The sequence below is a fragment of the Arachis hypogaea genome, chromosome 20 (assembly GCF_003086295.3).
Source record: "Arachis hypogaea cultivar Tifrunner chromosome 20, arahy.Tifrunner.gnm2.J5K5, whole genome shotgun sequence".
Classification (NCBI taxonomy): domain Eukaryota; kingdom Viridiplantae; phylum Streptophyta; class Magnoliopsida; order Fabales; family Fabaceae; genus Arachis; species Arachis hypogaea.
Genome location: NC_092055.1, coordinates 12,175,537 through 12,187,462, shown reverse-complemented (window position 1 = coordinate 12,187,462; position 11,926 = coordinate 12,175,537).

Genomic DNA, 11,926 nt, shown 5'->3' with positions numbered 1-11,926 from the left:
AGCAGAAAAAGCTTCTCTCCAAGCAGAGTCAACCAGAGCCCCCACAGTCAAACTCTAAGTTTGGTGTTGGGAGGCCACAACCAAACTCTAAGTTTGGTGTTGAACTCCCATATCCAAACTCTAAGTTTGGTGTTGGAGAGTCTCAACAAAGCTCTGCACATCTGTGAGGCTCCATGAGAGCCCACTGTCAAGCTATTGACATTAAAGAAGCGCTTGTTGGGAGGCAACCCAATGTTTATCTAATTCTTATTTTTATTGTTTTTCATGTTTTCTTAGGTTCATGATCATGTGGAGTCACAAAATAAATATAAAAATTGAAAACGGAATCAAAAACAGCAGAAGAAAAATCACACCCTGGAGGAGCATCTGTCTGGCGTTCAGCGCCAGAACAGAGCATGGTTCTGGCGCTGAACGCCCAAAATGGGCAGCTTCTGGGCGCTGAACGCCAGAATAGGCATGGTTCTGGCGTTCAACGCCAGAAATGGCACACAAATGGGCGTTGAACGCCCAAAATGGCCACCAACCTGGCGCTGAACGCCCAGAGTTGTGTACAAAGGCATTTTTACATGCCTAATGGGTACAGGGATGTAAATCCTTGACACCTCAGGATCTGTGGACCCCACAGGATCATCCCAGGATCTGTGGACCCCACAGGATCCTCACCTACCTCCACTCACTCTCTTCTCTCTTCTCAATCATCCTCTCTTCCCAATAAACACTCTCCCCCAAAACCCTTCACCTATCACCTCCATCCCTCTTCCCCATAAACCTACCTCATAAACTCCACCTACCTTCAAAATTCAAAAACAATTTCCCACCCAAACCCACCCATATGGCCGAACCAATACCCCCCTCCCTTCCCTATATAAAGCCCTCCATTCTTCATCAAATTCACACAACACACCCCTCTACACCCTTCTTGGCCGAAACACCTTCCCTTCTCCCTCTCCTCTATTTCTTCTTCTTCTTCTTCTATTCTTTTGTTTATTGCTCGAGGGCGAGCAATATTCTAAGTTTGGTGTGGTAAAAGCATAGCTTTTTTGTTTTTCCATTACCATTGATGGCATCCAAGACCGGAGAATCCTCTAGAAGAGGGAAAGGGAAGACAAAAGCTTCCACATCCGAGTCATGGGAGATGGAAAGGTTCATCTCCAAAGCCCATCAAGACCACTTCTATGATGTTGTGGCCAAGAAGAAGGTGATCCCTGAGGTCCCTTTCAAACTCAAAAGAAATGAGTATCCGGAGATCCGACATGAAATTCAAAGAAGAGGTTGGGAAGTTCTAACAAATCCCATCCAACAAGTCGGCATCCTAATGGTTCAAGAGTTCTATGCTAATGCATGGATCACCAAGAACCATGATCAAAGTAAGAACCTGGATCCAAAGAACTATGTTACAATGGTTCGGGGGAGATACTTAGATTTTAGTCCGGAGAATGTGAGGTTGGCGTTCAACTTGCCAAACATGGAAGAGAACGCACGCCCCTACACAAGGAGAGTCAACTTTGATCAAAGGTTGGACCAAGTCCTTATGGACATATGTGTAGAAGGAGCTCAATGGAAGATTGACTCCAAAGGCAAGCCGGTTCAACTAAGAAGATTGGACCTCAAGCCTGTAGCTAGAGGATGGTTGGAGTTCATTCAATGCTCAATCATTCCCACTAGCAACCGGTCTGAAGTTACTATAGACCGGGCCATCATGATCCATAGCATCATGATTGGAGAAGAGGTGGAAGTTCATGAGATCATACCTCAAGAACTCTACAAGGTGGCTGACAAGTCCTCCACTATGGCAAGGTTAGCCTTTCCTCACCTCATCTGCCACCTATGCAATTCGGCTGGGATTGACATAGAGGGAGATATCCTCATTAAAGAGGACAAGCCCATCACTAAGAAGAAGATGGAGCAAGCAAGAGAGCCCATTCATGGAGCTCAAGAGGCGTATGAAGCTCATCACCATGAGATTCCGGAAATGCCTCAAATGCACTTTTCTCCACAAAACTATTGGGAGCAAATCAACACCTCCCTAGGAGAATTGAGTTCCAATATGGGACAACTAAGGGTGGAACATCAAGAGCACTCCATCATGCTTCATGAAATAAGAGAAGATCAAAAAGCAATGAGGGAGGAGCAACAAAGACAAGGAAGAGACATAGAAGAGCTCAAGGACATCATTGGTTCCTCAAGAAGGAAACGCCACCATCACTAAGGTGGATTCATTCCTTGTTCTTGCTTTCTCTGTTTTTCGTTTTCTATGTTATGTGCTTATCTATGTTTGTGTCTTCATTACATGATCATTAGTAGTTAGTAACTATGTCTTAAAAGTTATGAATGTCCTATGAATCCATCACCTCTCTTAAATGAAAAATGTTTTAACTCAAAAGAACAAGAAGTACATGAGTTTCGAATTTATCCTTGAACTTAGCTTAATTATATTGATGTGGTGACAATGCTTCTTGTTTTCTGAATGTATGCTTGAACAGTGCATATGTCTTTTGAAGTTGTTGTTTAAGAATGTTAAATATGTTGGCTCTTGAAAGAATAATGACTAGGAGACATGTTATTTGATAATCTGAAAAATCATAAAAATGATTTTTGAAGCAAGAAAAAGCAGCAAAGAACAAAGCTTGCAGAAAAAAAAATATAGGCAAAAAAAAAATTAGAAAGAAAAAAAAAAGGCAAGCAGAAAAAGCCAAAAGCTCTTAAAACCAAAAGGCAAGGGCAAATAAAAAGGATCCCAAGGCTTTGAGCATCAGTGGATAGGAGGGCCTAAAGGAATAAAATCCTGGTCTAAGCGGCTAAATCAAGCTGTCCCTAACCATGTGCTTGTGGCGTGTAGGTGTCAAGTGAAAACTTGAGACTGAGCGATTAAAGTCAAGGTCCAAAAGCAAAAAAAAGAGTGTGCTTAAGAACCCTGGACACCTCTAATTGGGGACTTTAGCAAAGCTGAGTCACAATCTGAAAAGGTTCACCCAATTATGTGTCTGTGGCATTTATGTATCCGGTGGTAATACTGGAAAACAAAGTGCTTAGGGCCACGGCCAAGACTCATAAAGAAGCTGTGTTCAAGAATCATCATACTGAACTAGGAGAGTCAATAACATTATTCGAAATCTGAAGTTCCTATAGATGCCAATCATTCTGAACCTCAATGGATAAAGTGAGATGCCAAAACTATTCAAGAGGCAAAAAGCTATAAGTCCCGCTCATACGATTGAAGCTCTGTTTCATTGATAGTTTGGAATTTATAGTATATTCTCTTCTTTTTATCCTATTTGATTTTCAGTTGCTTGGGGACAAGCAACAATTTAAGTTTTGTGTTGTGATGAGCGGATAATTTATACGCTTTTTGGCATTGTTTTTAGTATGTTCTTAGTAGGATCTAGTTACTTTTAGGGATGTTTTCATTAGTTTTTATGTTAAATTCACATTTCTGGACTTTACCATGAGTTTGTGTGTTTTTCTGTGATTTCAGGTATTTTCTGGCTGAAATTGAGGGACTTGAGCAGAAATCAGATTCAGAGGTTGAAAAAGGACTGCTGATGCTGTTGGATTCTGACCTCCTTGCACTCAAAGTGGATTTTCTGGAGCTACAGAACTCGAAATGGCGCGCTTCCAATTGCGTTAGAAAGTAGACATCCAGGGCTTTCCAGCAATATATAATAATCCATACTTTGGCCAAGAATTGACGACGTAAACTGGCGTTCAACGCCAGCCTTCTACCCAAATCTGGCGTCCAGCGCCAGAAAAGGATCCAAAGCCAGAGTTGAACGCCCAAACTGGCACAGAAACTGGCGTTCAACTCCACAAATGGCCTCTGCACGTGCAACACTCAGGCTCAGCCCAAACACACACCAAGTGGGCCCCGGAAGTGGATTTATACATCAAATACTTACTCATGTAAACCCTAGTAGCTAGTTTATTATAAATAGGACCTCTTACTATTGTATTAGGCATCCTGGATTGTATTTTGATCCTGTGATCTCGTTTAGGGGGCTGGCCATCTCGGCCATGCCTGGACCTTTCACTTATGTATTTTCAACGGTAGAGTTTCTATACTCCATAGATTAAGGTGTGGAGCTCTGCTGTTCCTCAAAGATTAATGCAAAGTATTACTGTTTTCTATTCAATTCTTCTTATTTCGCTTCTAAGATATCCATTCGCACCCAAGAACGTGATGAAGGTGATGATTATGTGTGACGCTCATCATCCTTCTCCCTTATGAACGCGTGCCTGACAAACACTTCTGTTCTACATGAATTAAGCTAGAATGAGTATCTCTTAGATCTCCTAACCAGAATCTTCGTGGTGTAAGCTAGAATGATGGCGGCATTCAAGAGAATCCGGAAGGACTAAACCTTGTCTGTGGTATTCTGAGTAGGATTCAATGATTGAATGACTGTGACGAGCTTCAAACTCGCGATTGTTGGGCGTTAGTGACAGACGCAAAAGGAGGGTGAATCCTATTCCAGCATGATCGAGAACCGACAGATGAATAGCCGTGCCGTGACAGGGTGCGTGAGCATATTATTCACTGAGAGGAGGGGATGTAGCCACTGACAACGGTGATGCCCTTGCATAAAGCCAGCCATGGAAAGGAGTAAGACTGATTGGATGAAGACAGCAGGAAAGCAGAGGTTCAGAGGAACGAAAAGCATCTCCATTCGCTTATCTGAAATTCCTACCAATGATTTACATAAGTATCTCTATCCCTATTTTATTATATAATATTCGAAAACACCATTATCACTTTATATCTGCCTGACTGAGATTTACAAGGTGACCATAGCTTGCTTCATACCAACAATCTCCGTGGGATTCGACCCTTACTCACGTAAGGTATTACTTGGACGACCCAGTGCACTTGCTGGTTAGTTGTATCGAAGTTGTGACAATTATGAATTAAGATCAGAGCACCAAGCTTTGGAGCCATTACCAGGGATTGTTCGAGCCTGGACATCACAATTTCGTGCACCAATCCGCCAACATGAGTGTATTGTTTCGATCTATTCATAGGATTTTTTCTGCACTTCTCTTATTATGCCATCAAACGTAAGAGTGATTATGAATTCAAAATAGGTTACTTGTGTCTCAGGTTTATTGCGATACTCAACGAACTATTTCTAATTCTCCTTTTTCAATTTTCTGGCGGGTGTTCCTCTATAGTATAAGCATCTTCATTGATTTGTAACACTCATGATACAACCTATCTTCATCAAAGTGGAATATTTTCGCAACGATAACTTCAAATTGTCATTAATTAAATAAGTGAATCAATTTAATTCAACAATGCTATAAATTTTTACTTTTACACAATCATTATAAATCTTGTCTTTACCAAGTACATTTCAAATTTCTTCATATATAAAAAATTTGTTATAGTCTGCACCTAACAATCCAAGAACGCTGATCTCCAATTGGTTGTAGTTCTCTATTGAACTTGAGTATGATCTTTCTACCATTATTAGGGTGTTTCTAATCATTTCCAATATATAGAGGTTCAAGATTTGTTACCGATGACATCATTATTCCAAAATTTGGTATTTTTGCGTCCTTTGTGCCTTTGAACATCAGAAACATGAAATAGATTGTCAATGTGTTGTTCAAATGAATCTACCTCGTTTGCCAGTCTTCATCTCCTGGCTCTGAGGTTTGTACACCGTTGGTGCAGGGCATCAAGTCTTAGTCCGCTCCGAAACTAAGACCTGATACACAGACATGGACCAATGGTGTACAAACTTCGAAGATAGGCAATGAAGACTTGGATCCAGAGACAATCTATTTGCTGCTTCTTATGCTCAAAGGTGCAAAGAACGTAAAAGTATCGAATTTTGGAATGATGTCTTCGGTAACAAATCTTAAATCTCTATATATTCAAAATAATTAGACGCTATTATTTTTATTTTCTGGCATGTTGGCCACAAAGGCCACATAAATAAGGTATATTCGTTATATATTTTGATTGAATAATGAAGAAGGCTCGTTTAAGTGTGAGAAAAGTTTTGGAACGGTCTAATAAAGGTGGAAAGATCATACTGAAGTTCAACAAAGAATTGCATCCAATTGGAGATGGAGCTAGTCTATTGAGTGGCTTTCTTGGATTGCAAGGTGTTAACCATAATAAATTTTTATATCTATGAGAAAATTCGAAGAAATGTGCTAGCAAAGATCAAATTATAATAATTGCATAGAGGTAAAAATTTATAGCATTGTTGAATTAAATCGATTCTTTTATTTAACTATTACTAACAATTTAAATTTATTGTTGCGGAAATATTCCACTTTGATGAAGATAGTATTAGAGGCATCAAAAGTACAATTTTAAAAGGTATAGAGAGGTCGTGGATGGAAACAAGAAACAGGTTGTATCATGAATGTTACAAGTCAAAGAAGACGCCTGAATAAAATATTGAGGAATGCTCGCTGGAAATTGATAAAGAACATTGGAAATGGTTCCTTGAATATCGCAATGGACTGGAGACACATGTAACCTATTTTGAATTTGTGGAAAAATAATAATATTTATGCTACATTGATATGGACAAATTCGGTGAGTAATCACTCTTACATTTGATGGCATAATAAGAGAAGTGCAGAAAAAATGCTGTGAATCGATCGAAACAACGATACACTCACACTAACGGATCGAAAAGCCTGGCGGGAGAAGGAACGAATTAATTTACGTTTGAATCCACTTTGAACTGTATTTTCGACTTTCGTTTATTTAGGTGGAATATGGTGATGATATAAACTACATTGTTACAATCAAAAGTACAAAGGAGGAAAGTTAGCAAAGAAGAATTATATAACTTAGTGCACAAACGAATTTATGGCTTCTATGTACATGAAGGAGCTCGGGCGATTGGTATAAGTACTACATTGAGATCCTTTATGTTGTTTCTTGTTGATTTTAACAATAAAATTGTGTTGAATATGCTCTAACCTATAATGGTTTATGTTTTCTTATGTATGTCGGTAGAAAAGTTTGATGAATCCTCTAAAATGTTGTCTGAAAATGATTCGCTTGTCCAAGCTCTTGGAAAAGAGCACTCGGATAAAGTGTGTGGCATGGATTTCGGATTGGCTCCAAGTCAACTCTTCCGCCCGAGTTCACATCTGTCGGCGGGTAGAGCTCAAACAGAGAAGACCCAAAGGATGCTATTTGAACTACAAGCAGAGGTGGCAGCCAAAAAATTAAAAAGGAAGGTGATGGAGGATGAAGTCACAGCAGAGATGATAAAGTGACAGGCAATGGAGAGTGTTCTAAGTTATCTAATTCAACGGCAACTGATGCGAATTTGGACGGAAGAGTTGACTTGGAGTCGGTCCGAAATCCATGCGACGCACTTTTCCCGGGTGCTCTTTTCCAAAAGCTTGGACAAGCGAATCATTTTCAGATAAAATTCTAGAGGATTCATCATGCTGCTCAATCTCCATAACTTTTTTCTACCGACATTAATAAGCAAATATAAATGATTCGGGATAGAGCATATTCAACGCAATTTTATTATTAAAATCAACAAGAAACAACATAAAGGATCTCAACGTAGTACTTATACCAATTTCACGAGCCCCTTTATGTATATAGGAACCATAAATTCTTTTGTGCACTAAGTTCTATAACTCTCCTTTGCTAACTTTCCTCCTTTGTAGTTTTGATTTTAACAATGTATTTTATATCCTCACCATATTCCACCCAAATAAAGGAAAGTAAAAAATAAAGTTCAAAATGAATTCAAACATAAATGACCTCTTTTTTCTTTCGCCTTACCAGGCTTTTCGATCCGCCAGTTTGAGTGTATCATTGTTTCGATCGATTCGCAGTATCTTTTCTACACTTCTCCTATTATGCCATCAAACGTAAGAGTAATTACGCGCCGAATTTGTCCATATCAACATAGCATAAATAGTATTATTTTCTCACGAATTCAAAATAGGTTACAGTATCTCAGGTTTATTGCGATATTCAAGCAACCATTTCTAATGCTTCTTATCAATTCCCAGAGGGCGTTCCTCAATATTTTGTTCAAGCGTCTTCGTTGATTTGTAACCCTCATGATACAACATATTCCTTGTTTCCTTCCAAGACTTCCCTATACTTTTTAAAATTGTACTTTTGATGCCTCCAATACTATCTTCATCAAGGTGGAACATTTTCGCAACGATAAGTTCGAATTGTTAGTAATTAAATAAAATAATCGATTTAATTCAACAACGCTATAAATTTTCACCTTTACACAATCATTATAAATCTTGTCTTTTCCAAGCTCATTTCTTCAAATTTTTTCACATATAGAAAATTTGTTACAATCAACACCTAAAAATCTAACAATGCCACTCAATAAACCAGCTTCATCTCCAATTGGTTACAGTTTTCTGTTGAATTTGAGCATTATCTTTCTACCATTATTAGGTCATTTCATAGCTTCCCTCACACTTAAACGAACTTTTTTTCATTATGCCATCAAAATCTATAAAGAATAGAACCTTATTTATGTGACTCTTATGCCAAGATGCGAGAAAAATAAAAATAACAGAGTCTAACCATTTTCAATATATAGAAGTTCAAGATTTATTACTGATGATATCATTATTCCAAAATTTGGTATTTTTGCGTCTTTTGCGCCTTTGAGCATCAGAAACATGAAATAGATTGTCAATGTGTTGTTTAAATGAATCTACCTCGTTTGCCTCTGGTCCAAGTCTTCATCTCTTGGCTTTGAGGTTTGTACACCATTGGTGCAGGGTATCAAGTCTTAGTTCGCTCCGGAACTAAGACCATAGACATGGACCAATCGTGTACAAACTTCAAAAACAGGGGATGAAGACTTGGACCCAGAGACAAACGAGATAGATTCATTTGAACTACATATTGACAATCTATTTGTTGCTTCTTATGCTCAGTGGTGCAAAGGACGTAAAAATATCAAATTTTGGAATGATGTCCTCGATAACAAATCTTGAATCTCTATATATTCAAAATAATTAGACGCTATTATTTTTATTTTCTCGCATGTTGGCCACAAGGGCCACATAAATAAGGTATATTCATTATAGATTTTGATGGAATAATGAAGAAGGCTCATTTAAGTGTGAGAAAAGCTTTGGAACGGTCTAATAAGGGTGGAAAGATCATACTGAAGTTCAACAAAGAACTTGCATCTAATTGGAGATGGAGCTAGTCTATTGAGTGTCTTTCTTGGATTACTAGGTGTTGATTATAATAAATTTTATATATGTGAGAAAATTCAAAGAAATGTGCCTGGCTAAGATAAAATTTATAATGATTGCGTAGAGGTAAAATTTTATAGCATTGTTGAATTAAATCGATTCTTTTATTTAACTATTACTAATAATTTGAATTTATTGTTGCGGAAATATTCCACTTTGATGAAGATAGTATTGGAGGCATCAAAAGTACAATTTTAAAAAGTATAGGGAGGTCGTGGATGGAAACAAGGAATAGGTTGTATCATGAATGTTATAAATCAACGAAGATGCTTGAATAAAATATTGAGGAACACTCGTTGGGAATTGATAAAGAACATTGGAGATGGTTCCTTGAATATCGCAATGAACCTGAGGCACATGCAACCTATTTTGAATTCGTGAGAAAATAATAATATTTATGCTACGTTGATATGGACAAATTCGGTGAGTAATCGCTCTTACGTTTGATGGCATAATAGGAGAAGTGCAAAAAAAAATACTGTGAATCGATCGTAACAACGATACACTCACTGACGGATTGAAAAGCTTGGCGAGGCGAAGAAAAGAAGTAATTTACGTTTGAATCCACTTTGAACTGTATTTTTGACTTTCCTTTATTTGGGTGGAATATGGTGATGATATAAACTACATTGTTACAATCGAAAGTACAAAGGAGGAAAGTTAACAAAGGAGAGTTATGTAACTTAGTGCACAAACGAATTTATGGCTCCTATATACATGAAGGAGCTCAGGCGATTGGTATAAGTACTACATTGAGATCCTCTATGTTGTTTCTTGTTGATTTTAACAATAAAATTATGTTGAATATGCTCTAACCCATAATGGTTTGTTTTCTTATTTATGTTGGTAGAAAAGTGTCATGAATTCTCTAGAATGTTGTCTGAAAATGATTCGCTTGTCTAAGCTCTTGGAAAAGAGCACTCGGATAAAGTGCGTGGCGTGGATTTCGGACTGGCTCCAAGTCAACTCTTCCGCCCGAGTTTGCATCTGTCGGCGGGTAGAGCTCAAATAGAGAAGACCCAAAGGATGCTATTTGAACTACAAGCAGAGGTGGCAGCCGAAAAATTGAAAAGGAAGGTGATGGAGGATGAAGTCACAGCAGAGATGATAAAGTGACATGCAATGGAGAGTGTTCTAAGTTATCTAATTCAACGGCAACTGATACAAACTCGGACGGAAGAGTTGACTTGGAGTCGGTCCGAGATCTATGCGACGCACTTTTCCCGAGTGCTCTTTTCCAAGAGCTTGGACAAGCGAATCATTTTCAGACAAAATTCTAGAGGATTCATCACGCTGTTCAATTACCATAATTTTTTTCTACCGACATTAATAAGCAAATATAAACAATTACGGGATGAAGCATATTTAACGAAATTTTATTATTAAAATCAACAAGAAACAAAATAAAGGATCTCAACGTAGTACTTATACCAATTGCTCGAGCCTCTTCATGTATACAGGAGCCATAAATTCTTTTGTGTACTAAGTTCCATAACTCTCCTTTGCTAACTTTCTTCCTTTGTAGTTTCGATTGTAACAATGTAGTTTATATCATCACCATATTCCACCCAAATAAAGAAAAGTAATAAATATAGTTCAAAGTGAATTCAAACGTAAATGACCTCTTTTTTCTTTCGCCTCACCAGGCTTTTCGATCCGCCAGTGTAAGTATATCGTTATTTCGATCGATTCACAATATTTTTTCTGCACTTCTGCTATGATGCCATCAAACATAAGAGTGATTGCACACCGAATTTGTCCATATCAACGTAGTATAAATAGTATTATTTTCTCACGAATTCAAAATAGGTTACCTGTGTCTCAGGTTTATTGCGATATTCAAGGAACCATTTCTAATGCTCTTTATCAATTTTCGGCTGGCGTTCCTCAATATTTTGTTCAAGCATCTTCGTTGATTTGTAACACTCATGATACAACCTATTCCTTGTTTCGTTCCTGGACCTCCTTATACTTTTTAAGGTTGTACTTTTGATGCCTCCAATACTATCTTCATTAAAGTGGAACATTTCTGATAACATTATTATTCCAAAATTTGGTATTTTTGCATCCTTTGTGCCTTTGTGCATCAAAAACATAAAATTGATTGTCTGTTGTTTAAATGAATCTACCTCGTTTGCCTATGGGTAAAGTTTGGCTCTGAGGTTTGTACACCATTGGTGCAGGTCTGTGTATCAATCATAGTTCGCTTCGGCATCTTTTCTCACATTCTGTCCGCCCCGGAGTAACCAAGACCTGATACACAGACATGGACCAATGGTGGATAGGCGATGAAGACTTGGACCCGGAGACAAACGAGGTAGATTTATATGAACAACACACTAAAAACTTATTTTCTGCTTCTGATGCTCAAAGGTGCAAAAGATGCAAGAATACCAAATTTTGGAATGATGTCATCAGTAACAAATTTTGAACCTTCTATATATTTAAAATGATTAGACGTTAGTATATTTAGTTTCTCACATCTTGGCCACAAAGGTCACATAAATATGGTTATATTCTTTGTAGATTCTGATGCCATAATGAAGAAAGCTCGTTTAAGTGTAAGAGAAGCTCTGGAACAACCTATTAATAGTGGAAAGATCATACTGAAATTCAACAGATAATTGCAACCAATTGGAGATAGAGCTGGTCTATTGAGTGAAATTCTTAGATTGCTAGGTGCTGACTAATTCTT